The following is a 14,467-nucleotide window of genomic DNA, read 5'->3' as shown; positions in this document are numbered from 1 at the left end:
CTATTTATTTTTAATTTTTTAAATTTTTATTTTATTTCAAATGTTTTTGTTAAGCTGAATAATTATTCATAATTAAGTAATTTAATCCTGGAAAATTGTGACTGTAATCTCCAGCCCGGCAGATGTTACATCAGGATATTCAATCTGGTGGTAATATTTCTGATGGAAATCATAGATCTTATGTTGTAAATGTTGATGTTGAAATTGTTTCCTTTGATGTTATAAGGTCTCGGATATCATGATCTTAATGATATTACAGGTCGCTTATTCTGATGTCTTGACGTTACAACAGAAGACGGCTCTAAGGAACCGCGATGGACGACGGCTCTCTGCATCTCTGCTTTTGTTGCTTCGGATCTTTCTTCTTAGACATCTTGGAATCCAACATCTTGTACTTATGAATGACTCCATGCTTGGCCAGGCCTCCTTCACCTGACAACCGAAGGGCCTGCTGATGTTCTCCTCCTCAATATATACAACCTCCTCCACTTCATCCGCTTCCTCCTCATCCTCATCCTCCTCTAGAATGGTCTCCAGAATTGGCTGAAAAGAAACTTTGGCATACTTTGATGGCCGGAATGCCGGCTTAGCCTCCTCCACCATCTTTCTCCACATCTCATCTGGGAGCTCCTCCTCGTCGCCGTTCTTCATCCTGTTCAGAAAGTCCAAATCTCTTTCCAACGCTACAAATCCTCACAAAGTCCAAATATCTCACCAACACTAAATGTCTCCACTGACAACTAAAACCCTCAAATAAGTGTCAGCTCTGCGGCTCCTTATATAATGTGAGTGATGTCACAATGTGTGGGGGCGGAGCTGACTTTCACAACATTCCGTAACATCTTCAGCAGCTGCGGCAGTGATTTAAAGGGCCATGCAGCCAATCCAATTCACTGTAGGGAAACTAGTCGGGAAGTTCTCCTCTGCTATATACAAAAGGCAACACCATCATTATCTGTATATAATGTGATGTTACAAATGAGACGCAAACCACAAATCATTTATAACTAATATATATATATATATATATATATATATACACATAGATATATAGATAGATATAGATATATAGATATAGATATGTAGATATATGTCCCAATACAGAAGCAATTTATAAGGAAATAACACTATATAAAAGTGGGATGGAGGGAATAGGCAGGCACACAGGTCAATACAATACAAGGCTACCTGCTTACAGTACATTGGCTTCTGCTAGCAACTGGCCTCATTACCCACAGCAACCAAACAGTGCTCAATTTTAATTTCTTACACTGCTCTGGAAAAATAAAGGTTGCACTGTGTGTCTAGATAGATAGATAGATAGATAGATAGATAGATAGATAGATAGATAGATAGATAGATAGATAGATAGATAGATAGATACAGTGAAGGAAATAAGTATTTGATCCCTTGCTGATTTTGTAAGTTTGCCCACTGTCAAAGACATGAACAGTCTAGAATTTTTAGGCTAGGTTAATTTTACCAGTGAGAGATAGATTATATGAAGAAAAAAAAAAACAGAAAATCACATTGTCAAAATTATATATATTTATTTGCATTGTGCACAGAGAAATAAGTATTTGATCCCTTTGGCAAACAAGACTTAATACTTGGTGGCAATACCTTTGTTGGCAATCACAGCAGTCAGACGTTTTTTGTAGTTGATGATGAGGTTAGCACACATGTTAGATGGAATTTTGGCCCACTCCTCTTTGCAGATCATCTGTAAATCATTAAGATTTCGAGGCTGTCGCTTGGCAACTCGGATCTTCAGCTCCCTCCATAAGTTTTCGATGGGATTAAGGTCTGGAGACTGGCTAGGCCACTCCATGACCTTAATGTGCTTCTTTTTGAGCCACTCCTTTGTTGTCTTGGCTGTATGTTTCGGGTCATAGTCGTGCTGGAAGACCCAGCCACGAGCCATTTTTAATGTCCTGGTGGAGGGAAGGAGGTTGTCACTCAGGATTTGACGGTACGTGGCTCCATCCATTCTCCCATTGATGCGGTGAAGTAGTCCTGTGCCCTTAGCAGAGAAACACCCCCAAAACATAATGTTTCCACCTCCATGCTTGACAGTGGGGACGGTGTTCTTTGGGTCATAGGCAGCATTTCTCTTCCTCCAAACACGGCGAGTTGTTAATGCCAAAGAGCTCAATTTTAATCTCATCTGACCACAGCACCTTCTCCCAATCACTCTCAGAATCATCCAGATGTTCATTTGCAATCTTCAGACGGGCCTGTACATGTGCCTTCTTGAGCAGGGGGACCTTGCGGGCACTGCAGGATTTTAATCCATTACGGCGTAATGTGTTACCAATGGTTTTCTTGGTGACTGTGGTCCCAGGTGCCTTGAGATCATTAACAAGTTCCCCCCATGTAGTTTTCGGCTGAGCTCTTACCTTCCTCAGGATCAAGGATACCCCACGAGGTGAGATTTTGCATCGAGCCCCAGATCGATGTCGATTGACAGTCATTTTGTATGTCTTCCATTTTCTTACTATTGCACCAACAGTTGTCTCCTTCTCACCCAGCGTCTTACTTAAGGTTTTGTAGCCCATTCCAGCCTTGTGCAGGTCTATGATCTTGTCCCTGACATCCTTAGAAAGCTCTTTGGTCTTGCCCATGTTGTAGAGGTTAGAGTCAGACTGATTAATTGAGTCTGTGGACAGGAGTCTTTTATACAGGTGACCATGTAAGAGCTGTCTTTAATGCAGGCACCAAGTTGATTTAGAGCGTGTAACTGGTCTGGAGGAGGCTGAACTCTTAATGGTTGGTAGGGGATCAAATACTTATTTCTATGTGCACAATGCAAATAAATATATATAATTTTGACTATGTGATTTTCTGCGATTTTTAAAAAAATATAATCTATCTCTCACTGGTAAAATTAACCTAGCCTTAAAATTCTAGACTGTTCATGACTTTGACAGTGGGCAAACTTACAAAATCAGCAAGGGATCAAATACTTATTTCCTTCACTGTAGATAGATAGATAGATAGATAGATAGATAGATAGATAGATAGATAGATAGATAGATAGATAGATAGATAGATAGATAGATAGATAGATAGATAGATAGATAGATAGATAGATAGAGATAGATATAGATAGATAGATAGATAGATAGATAGATAGATAGATAGATAGATAGATAGATAGATAGATAGATAGATAGATAGATAGATAGATAGAAAAACAGAACTCAAAGCAAGCTGAATATCAGGCCATGTGCATGTTACCAGTGAAAGGATGAATCAACTCCTTAGTATAAAACAGACGGCAATGACAGAGAACAAGCAACAGCACCAAGACCTCAAAGACGGAGAGGTGCCGGCCCACCCACCACAAAGTGAACAGAACAAGCAACGCCCCCACCCCAAATCCAAACCTCCCCCCAAGCACATCCCAACCGTTCTCTGAGCTTGAGAAAGGCTTGGATGCGAAGCGAAACGTCACCCACCCCTCGGTGAACAAACCAACATCTCTCTATCCCCAGCTCAGCCACCCGCCCTCAAGTGGCAGGTGGACTCACACAATTTGATGAAAACCTCCCTATTGTAAGTAGATTCAGCAGTAATGCATATTTATTTATATTTAGTGTTTAGGTGCCACTGGTATTCCCAGAGTTCTGTCACTATTTTCTTGTGTACTAATATATATATATACGTATATATATATATATATATATATATATATATATATATATCATACACACACACACACACACACACACACACATATATATTTTTATTTTCCAGTTTTTTTTATTGTATTTATCACAATTTCCTGTTGTATACATAATCAACAAGCAATAAATAAATAATTTTTTAATCCCACCCTCTAAGACCGGCCCTGTTTCAACTCCTTCAATCCCATTTTCCCCACAATGTGTTATTATTCTGATACCCAATAATTTTTTTTGCTGAAATATGAAAAGTTATATTATTATACTTTCAACATTATTTTTCCATATTTTAACTTCTAAAAGATTATTTGAGAGCCACTTTCTTACAACTCACAGTTTAGCAACAAACAGGAATTTCCTTAACCCCTTAACGACAGGTGCATAGTGTTTTTACCTCGGCCGCTCAGGGTAGTTCTTCTGAAGCGCCGCCTTTTCACGTCGGCACTTCAGAAGAACTTTCCCCGCATCGTGCCAGGTGCTGCTGAAGCCCGGGCTGTTAGTAACAGCCTCGGGCATCAGGGCAACAATCGGAGACCACTAGGCAGTGGTCTCTGATCATATTTAACCCCTCAGATGCGGCGCTCAATAGCGAGCGCCGCATCTGAGTGATTTTAGAGGGAGGGGGCTCCCTCTCTCATCCCACTGGCATCCCCGCATGCATCACGGGGTGCCGATGGGTTCTATGGCAGCCTCGGGGCCTAACAAAGGCCCCCAGGTCTGCCCTAAGTAATTGCCTGTTAGGCCATGCCAGAGGCATGACCGAACAGGTGTCTCTCAGTTTTACACTGACCGGCAATAATACACTGCAATACAGAAGTATTGCAGTGTATTATAATAGCGATCGAAAGTCTGCACAGTAAAGTTCCCAAGTGGGACTAAAAATAAAGTAAAAAAAAGTTAAACAAAGTTTGAAATAAATAAATAAATGTCCCAAGTATAGAAAACAAAAAAAAAAAACTTTTTCCCCTGACAAAATACTTTATTATGAAACAAAGTAGAAAATTACTCATATTTGGTATCGCTGCGTCCGTAACGAACCAACTATAAATCGATTACATTATTTAACCCGCACAGTGAACGCCGTAAAAAATATAATAAAAAACAATGCCAGAATTGCTGTTTTCTGTTCATCCTGCCTTCTAAAGAATTTGATAAAAAGAGATCAAACAGTCGTATCTATTCCAAAATGGTACCAATAAAAACTACAAGTCATCCCGCAATAAAAAAGCCCTCATACAACTGCATCGGTCAAAAAATAAAAAACTTATGGCTCTTAAAATATGGCGACACAAAAGCTAATCATTTTGACTGTGTAAAAGTAGGAAAACATAAAAAAATCCATATAAATTTTGTATTGCCGCAATCGTAACAACCCGCCGAATAAAGTTATTATGTTATTTATACCACACGGTAAATGGTGTAAAATTAAGACGCAAAAAAAATTGCTACATTTCTGTTTTTTTTCCAGTACCCCACTAAAAAAGATATTAAAAAATTAATCAATAAAATTATATGTACTCCAAATCGGTGCTATTATAAAATTCAACTTGTCCCACAAAAAAATAAGTCCTTATACAGCTATGTCGACGCAAATATAAAAAAGTTATAGATCTTTGAATGCGACGATGGAAAAACTTAAAAAATTGCTCGGTCATTAACCCATTAAGGACGCAGCCTAGTTTGGGCCTTAATCCCTTCAGGACTGAGCCTGTTTTGGCCTTGTGGACACAGATGATTTTTCAAATCTGACATGTTACTTTATTTGGTAATAACTCCGGAATGCTTTTGCCTATCCAAGCGATTCTGAGATTGTTTTCTCGTGACATATTGTACTTTATGTTAGTGAAAAAATTTGGTCGATAAATTCAATACTTATTTGTAAAAAACGTCAAATATTAGCAAAAATTTGTAAAAACGTGCATTTTTCTTTTTTTTTTCATAATTTGGATTTTTATTGTAAAGTTTACAAACACACAAGAACAAGAACAGAGTGCGTGAATACTTTCGTAATCGATCATAACATATCATATCAACACATATCATATCATATAGATAGAAGCGAACGCTTATGTACATTAATATCCTTGTTACTCCGGGGCGGTTGTCACCTGCATTTAGAAAAATATACAGTCGGGCACATGGCATATGAGGTAGAGAATGCCCCTCTATATTTGCAAGGCACATAATTCCTGACTGGACACACATTATGAAAAGTGACCAACCCCCCCCCCCCCCCTGAACAGGTAAGAAGAGGAAAGATTGAGACAAACCAAAAGAAGACAAAAAGAAAAGGAAGGAGAAGACGGACAAAAGAAGAGCAAGGGAAGTAAAATGAGGAATATTAACCGGTTAAGGACTAGGCTGTTTTACAGCTAAATGACCAGAGCAAATTTCACAATTTTGCTATGCGCTTATTTAGATGACTATAACTCAGCAGGTGAATAAAGTTAATCTTTGAATTTTACACTCTTTTTAAAGGACAGATAGGGCTTTGTTTTAGTGGCATTTGTCAGTATATATCATTTTTATTTTTTTCTCTAAAGTGGGCAAAATTGGAAAAAAATGCAAGAATTTAGCAATTGCGCCAGTTTATGCTAGCATTTTTCACACACGGTATGGACCACGGACAAAATTAATCTCCTTTCACATTCTTCCACTTCTCCCGTGCATGGGGATACCAAATATGTGTGCCTTATTCACTGTGCGGGCATGTGCCAGGGCTTGGCATAAAAGGAGGCTTTTCGGCCTTTTCGGTCCAGGAATTTTGCATTTGATTTTATAGCCGCATACTGTTTTCTGGGGGGTGTAATGCTGCTGAAACATTAGAAACACCCCATAAATGACTTCATTCACACAAGTAGACCCCACAAGGTTTCCTTCAAGGGGTTTATCATATTTTTAGCAAGTCCAGTTTTCTTCTGAAAGTTTCTTGAATAAGATGGAACAAAAAAAAATCAGCTATTTTTTAGCAAATGCGTCACTTTAGGCTAGTATTTTTCACATACGGCATAGACCACGGACAAAATTCATCTCCTTTCACATTCTTTCACTTCTCCCGTGCATGGGGATACCAAATATGTGTGCCTTATTCACTGTGCGGGCATGTGCCAGGGCTTGGCATAAAAGGAGGCTTTTCGGTCCAGGAATTTTGCATTTGATTTTATAGCCGTATACTGTTTTCTGGGGGGCCTAATGCTGCTGAAACATTAGAATCACCCCATAAATGACTTCATTCACACAAGTAGACCCCACAAGGTTTCCTTCAAGGGGTTTATCATATTTTTAGACAGTCCAGTTTTCTTCTGAAAGTTTCTTGAATAAGATGGAACAAAATAAAATTACCTTTTTTTTTAACAAATGCGTCAGTTTATGCTAGCTTTTTCACACACAAAATGGACCACGGACAAAATTCATCGCATTTCACATTCTTCCACTTCTCCTGTGCATGGGGATACCAAATATGTGTGCTTTATTCACGGGCATGTGCCAGGGCTTGGCATAAAAGGAGGCTTTTTGGCCTTTTCGGTCCAGGAATTCTGCATTTGATTTTATAGCCGCATACTGTTTTCTGGGGGGCATAATGCTGCTGAAAGATTAGAATCACCCCATAAATTACTTCATTCACGCAAGTAGACCCCACAAGGTTTTCTTCAAGGGGTTTATCATATTTTTAGACAGTCCAGTTTTCTTCTGAAAGTTTCTTGAATAAGATGGATCAAAATAAAATTAGCAATTTTTTAGCAAATGCGTCAGTTTATACCAGCATTTTTCACACACGGTATAGACCACGGCCAAATTCATCTCCTTTCACATTCTTCCACTTCTCCTGTGCATGGGGATACCAAATATGTGTGTCTTATTTATCACATAGAGAAGTAGGAGGGCGGACGATAGAAGAAGCTTATTTCACAAATCGCTTTTTTTCAAAGCTGGTTTTACAAAACTCAACAGAGTTTCTATAACACGTCCAAAATATCTGCTCTTGAAGCAGAAATCCCAAAATATTCATCTAGGGGTATAATGGGAATTTATTTTTTGGGGTTTTCTAAAATAAGAAATTGCAGGTTTATGCAAATGGAGCTCTCCAGCAGATGAACTTTAGAGAATATGCAAACATGACATCCACCCCCCACCCACCCATTCCCTCCCTCACCCTTGGAGTAAAATCAGGGGAAAAATAAAAACGTAATGTAGGGCAAATATATTTTCAACGAATTAACTAAAATCTAATAATTCAGAACAGTGTGGTATTTTTTAAAACATGGCTCAATGCACAGGCCTGGTTGTGAGGGACAGAAATATCGGGAATCTTTGCGGTGCCCGTCTTTTCTGCAGACGCGGCACTTTTTCTGGGGGTTGCTTCTGGTTGGTGTTGGGGGAATCCGACTGATGAAGTGTCTTTCAGTCAGTCGCGTGACATCCTCAGACTGGGGGCATTCTCGGGTGTCCTGAACATCAAAAATGAGGCCTTCAATAATTTTTTCCTGGAAATCCAGGTATGTGTCTCTGCCTCTGTTTTTTTTGTAGAGCACAAATGAGTTGTGGATTGCCACCTGTAACAGATAAATGGCCACTTTTTTGTACCAGGTTTTAGTTTTGCGTTTTACTAAATAGGGCTGTAAATCCTGGTCGCTTAAATCCACCCCCCCATGTACTTGTTATATTCGGACACGCTCACTGGTTTGTGCTTGTCCGATGTTGCCCCCCTTTCCCTCACTGCCACTGTTCCTGCGGTATGAATCGTGCTTAGCACATACGCATCTTTGCGATCCCTGAACTTGACCGCCAGCAATTCTTCAGATGCATAAGCACAGGAGTCCCCCTTTACCATGCGCTAACCCACTAATTGCTGTGGAAAACCAATTCTGTTTTTGCGCATGGTACCACATGCCCCAGTCCTTGCAGCATGCAAATGCCTAAACAGGGGCACACTGGAATAAAAATTATCACAGTACAGGTGGTACCCCTTGTGAAGCAGAGGCTGCATGATCTCCCACACGATCTTACTGCTGGTGGAAAGATCAGGGGGGCATCCAGGAACATTTATTGTGCGGTCCCGCCCTTCATAAATTCTGAAGGCGGTGGTATATCCTGACCCGCTTTCACACAATTTGTAGAGCTTAACGCCATATCTTGCCCTTTTGGAAGGTAGATATTGGCGAAAGCTAAGTCTGCCATGAAAGTTGAGGAGGGATTCGTCCACACTTACATTCTGCTCAGGGGTGTAGAGTTGCAGAAATAAATTATTCAGGGAATTTATTAGCGGTCTTATTTTGAACAACCGATCCCGGTTTGCATCGGTACTTGGGGGGGCCTGTGCGTTGTCATTGAAGTGGAGGAACCTCATTATTGTCTCATAACGAGACCTGGGCATTACTGCAGAATATACTGGGGTGGCTTGGGCGGGTCTTGTTGACCAGTAAGACCTAATGGAGGGCTTTTTGACAATACCCATATTTAGGGTGAGCCCCAAAAATGTTTTTCATTCCAGCAAATTGGTGGGCGTCCAATCTCTGGCATGGGTGGATGAAGGTTTCTGCCTTATATATTGAGTGGCATATAAATTTGTTTCGTGGACAATCTGATTTAGGATGTCGTCCGTTATAAATAAATGGAAGTAATCCATTTGGACAAAATTTGTATTGTCCACGGTTATGCCAGGAGTGGCAGTAAATCCGTGGATTCTAGGCCCAAAAGATGGGGCAGGTGCCCATACAAGAGCCTGGACTGAAGGGACCAGGCTGTCCCGTGCTACAGCGCTACTTGGCCCTGCGCTTTCAAGTTCTGCAGTTTCAACTGCATCAGGGACAACGTCCCCTGAAGATGAACCTGAAGTGACGCTGTCATCGTCACTACCTAAAACAGGTTCCATCTCAGACGCCATCTCTGATGCGGTCTCCGACTCAGACCACAGCATGGCGTATGCCTCCTCGGCGCTAAACAACTTCCTCGCCATAACGTAACTAACACTAACACTAACTAAACAAATTGTTTTTTTTTAGTTTTTTTTTTTTATATAAAACACACAAACTAACTGCTATATATATCTACACTACCGCTAACAAAAAAATAAACCGCTATTGCTATATATATTATATATATGTGGATATATATATTATATATATGTGGATATATATATAATTATATACTCCCTACCTGCCTATTCTAATAGAATAAAAGATAGAAAGGTAGATATATAGAAAAAAAGATAGATGAATAGATAGATTGTATAGATAGATAGAAATCTATCTATACAGAGAATGTTTTAGAGTGTAACTGTATTTTTTGTGTAACTGTAACTGTAATCTTCTGGCAGCAATTCTCCCGAGTCTCTTCTTCTCCTCAAACTGAAACAATGTTTGAGGAGAAGAAAAGAGGCAGGAGATTTACTGCCAGAAAAGTCTAAATAAAACAAATGTGGTCGCTGTGATAGGTTTTCACAGCGACCACATGTTCAGGGACCATCAAATTGGTCCCTGATACTCTGCCCAGTGCCCAGAGCTGTTGGTAACAGCGTGGGCACAGGGCTGTGTGCACGCAATCGCGTGCACACTGTTTTCTATGCAGAAATGCATGTGATCGCTGTGATTGGTTGTCACAGCGATCACATGTTCAGGGGCCAAAAGATTGACCCCTGACATTCTGCCCAGTGCCCATGGCTGTTAGCAACAGCCAGGGCACAGAGCTGTGTGCACGCGATCGCGCGTGCACAGTCTCTGAAGTGCCGCCGTAAATAGTCTATACGGCGGACTTTAGAGACCCTGACCGCTGGCCGTATATTTACGGCCAGCGGTCGGGAACCTGTTAATGAGTGCTAGGAGCAGAGACATTACCACAAGAGGAATATTGTACCGCCTCAATTTCCGATGAAGCCCAATCAGGACCTGGCTATATAGACCACCATATGGAATTCTCTAGCTCAACCAGTCTGCGAAATGAGGACCAGATTTGAAGGATGACCATGTATTCCAAAGAGAAAGAACCGCGTCATAGCAGCCTCTGTCTTCTGCAAGAAGAGACTCCATTCTACACAGTAGGTCCATTTCCACAACCCATTCACCAATCGTAGGCACAGCAGAAGTCTTCCAGTATCTAGGAATAACTGTCCCAATCTCCTCATCTGCCTCCCAGTTTCTATCTTTAACCTCGTCCCTCGGTCTGTCACAACTTACTAACTCTCCTACACATGAAGACGGGCATTCACTTGACCTGGTCTTCTTTCGGCTCTGCTCAGTTTCTGACTTTATTAACTCTCCTCTCCCGCTTTCTGACCACAATCTTCTCTGCTTTACTATCAAATATTCTCTGCCTCCTCAGGTCATCCCTACGTATCAGACATACAGAAATCTACATGCCATTAACACTGTGAAACTCATAGACAGTCTACAGTCCTCATTGTCCCCTACCTCTTCCCTCTCCTGTCCCAATCTGGCTGCCAAACTTTATAATAACACTCTCAAAAATGCATTGGATGAAGCAGCCCCCACTACACTCCGAACCACCCGACAAAGACGACGACAACCCTGGCACACGCCTCAATCCCGCTTTCTTCAGCGGTGCTTGAGATGTGCTGAACGACTGTGGAGAAAATCACATTTGGATGCAGATTTCCTCCATTACAAATTTATGCTCAAAACTTACAACTCTGCCCTTCACCGCGCCAAACAAGTCTACTTCACTTCTCTCATCTCCACACTATCTAATAATCCAAAACGCCTCTTTGATACTTTTCACTCCCTCCTTAGTCCTAAAGTGCAGACGCCAATCACAGATCTCAGTGCTGAAGACCTGGCCAATTATTTTAAAGTTAAAATTGACAACATCCGGCATGATATTATCTCCGAGTCCCCTAGTAACATCGATCCCCTTCCCCCCCGCACTCCCTCTTCTTCACTCTCAGCATTTGACCCAATAACTGAAGAAGAAGTCTCGAGGCTCCTCTCTTCTTCTCATCCTACTACCTGCCCTAGTGATCCTGTCCCCTCACACCTCCTCCAGTCCCTCTCCCCAGCTGTCACTAGTCACCTCACAAAAATATTTAACCTCTCTCTTTCCTCTGGTATCTTTCCCTCTGCTTTTAAACATGCCATTATAAACCCATTATTGAAAAAACCAACACTTGACCCATCCAGCGCTGCCAACTACCGACCAGTCTCTAATCTGCCCTTCATCTCCAAGCTTCTGGAACGCTTGGTCTACTCTCGCCTTATCGGCTATCTCTCTGCTAACTCCATTCTTGACCCCTTACAATCTGGTTTCCGCACTCTACACTCCACAGAAACTGCCCTTACTAAAGTCTCAAATGATCTCTTGGCGGCTAAATCGGACGGTAAATCCTCTCTCCTGATTCTTTTGGATCTCTCTGCAGCCTTTGACACCGTAGACCACAAACTCCTACTGAACATGCTCCACTCTATTGGCCTCCAGGACGCGGCTCTCTCTTGGTTTTCATCCTATCTCTCTGACCGCTCGTTCAGTGTGTCATTTGCTGGTTCCACTTCTTCTCCTCTTCCCCTTGATATCGGGGTTCCTCAGGGATCAGTCCTAGGTCCGCTCCTCTTTTCTCTCTACACAGCTCCTATTGGACAAACCATCAGCAGATTTGGCTTCCAGTACCATCTCTACGCTGATGACACCCAATTATATACCTCTTCCCGTGACATCACCTCTGCTCTAATACAGAACACCAGTGATTGTCTGTCCGCTGTCTCTAACATCATGTCCTCTCTCTATCTGAAACTGAATCTTTCTAAAACTGAGCTCCTTGTGTTCCCACCATCTACTAACCTCCCTAAACCTGATGTCTCCATCTCTGTGTGTGGCACTATCATAACTCCTAAGCAGCACGCCCGCTGTCTCGGGGTTATTTTTGACTCAGATCTTTCCTTTACTCCTCACATACAATCACTTTCACGCGCCTGTCATTTTCACCTCAAAAACATCTCCAGAATCCGCTCTTTTCTTACGGAGGAAACTGCCAAAACTCTCATTGTTGCTCTGATTCACTCTCGTCTGGACTACTGTAACTCATTACTAGTCGGTCTTCCCCTCACTAAACTCTCCCCTCTCCAATCTATCCTCAATGCAGCAGCCAGGCTCATCTTTATGACCAACCGCTACACCAATGCCTCTAATCTGTGCCAGTCACTGCACTGGTTGCCCATCCCCTTCCGAATAAAATTCAAACTTATTACTCTCACCCACAAAGCTCTCCACAGTGCTGCACCTCCTTACATCTCCTCCCTCATCTCTGTCTACCACCCTACTCGGGCTCTACGTTCTGCCAACGACCTTAGATTAAAATCCTCCATAATCCGAACCTCCCACTACCGTCTCCAGGATTTCTCTCGTGCTGCACCCGTCCTCTGGAATGTGCTACCCCAGACAATCAGATTAATTCCCAATATCCACAGCTTTAAACGTGCCCTGAAAACACATCTATTTAGACAGGCCTATAACATTCCCTAATCTGACTCCTTCCCATGGCCCTCCTTTTAGATTAGTCAGAATAAGATTCCCTCACACTCCTTCTCTTCATGTCCGTCATACACGGATACTGGCTGGTGACCGGCTCATGCAGCTTTATGTTACCACCGCATGTGTATAAAAATGGCCGGACCATTGTACAGAACAAACACTATTACACTTTGTGTCTCCCTTATGTCCTCATAGATTGTAAGCTCTTGCGAGCAGGGTCCTCACTCCCCAGGTTTGAATTGTAAATGAACTTTGTCACTATGTAATGTCTGATATTGTTTGTTTCATGTTCCCTCTAAATTGTAAAGTGCTGCGTAATATGTTGGCGCTATATAAATAAAGATTATTATTATTATTATTATTATTCTACACAGTAGGTCCATTTCCACAACCCATTCACCAATCGTAGGCACAGCAGAAGTCTTCCAGTATCTAGGAATAACTGTCCGTGCTGCTGTCAGAAAATGCCTGAGTAGGCCCTTTTTTATACCTGACAGAGGACCCGGAATCAAAGATAACAGAGCCATCTGAGGAGTGGGTAAGATAGGAGCACACTCCATCAATGCATAAATGTCGAACACCGCTTTCCAAAAAGTCTGCAACACTGGGCATGACCACCAAATGTGCAACATCGTGCCAGTCTCGTTGCCACACCGCCAAAGGACATCTGATACTTCTGGGTACATTTTATGCAAAATCTGAGGGCAACGGTACCATCTGGTCAATATTTTAAAATTTTTCTCCTGAGCGTGGCAAGCCATTGGCATTTTATGGGTCAGGAGGAAAACCCTGTCCCAATCAAGCAGAGATATGGAGAAACCTAGGTCCTCCTCCCATGCGCTAATATATGCAGGGGGCTGATTGACAGAAGTCTGCAATAGGATGGTATACATCTTGGAGATCACGAGTAGGTGGCTCTTGTAAAAGCAACAACGATTGAAAGGACGTGGTCGCTGAGATGCAGATACCATCCGGCAAGGCCGAATGTAGAAAGGTAGACAATTGTGCATATTCCAACCATGAAAGAGTCCTCTCCGGGCAGGTCTCTCTCAACATCTGTAACGGAGGGAGGCGACCCCCATCCGACATCACCTGACACAGCCTAGTATCCTCCGAAGCGGTCCAGCTCAAAAAGGTAGCTTTGTGAACAGCCGGTGGAAACTCGGAGTTATCAAACAGAGGGCTAAGAAGTCCTGGTCTATGGGAGAGCCCCTTTCGAACCATCAATCTGTCCCAGAGAGTGAGAAAGTGATGGGTAAGCATAGGAAGGGTCGAGAGGGCTGGTCGATGATCCGGCAGGATCC

Source organism: Rhinoderma darwinii, chromosome 3 (genome assembly GCF_050947455.1).
Source record: "Rhinoderma darwinii isolate aRhiDar2 chromosome 3, aRhiDar2.hap1, whole genome shotgun sequence".
In the NCBI taxonomy this organism is placed as follows: Eukaryota; Metazoa; Chordata; class Amphibia; order Anura; family Rhinodermatidae; genus Rhinoderma; species Rhinoderma darwinii.
Note: the sequence above shows the minus strand (reverse complement) of the source record.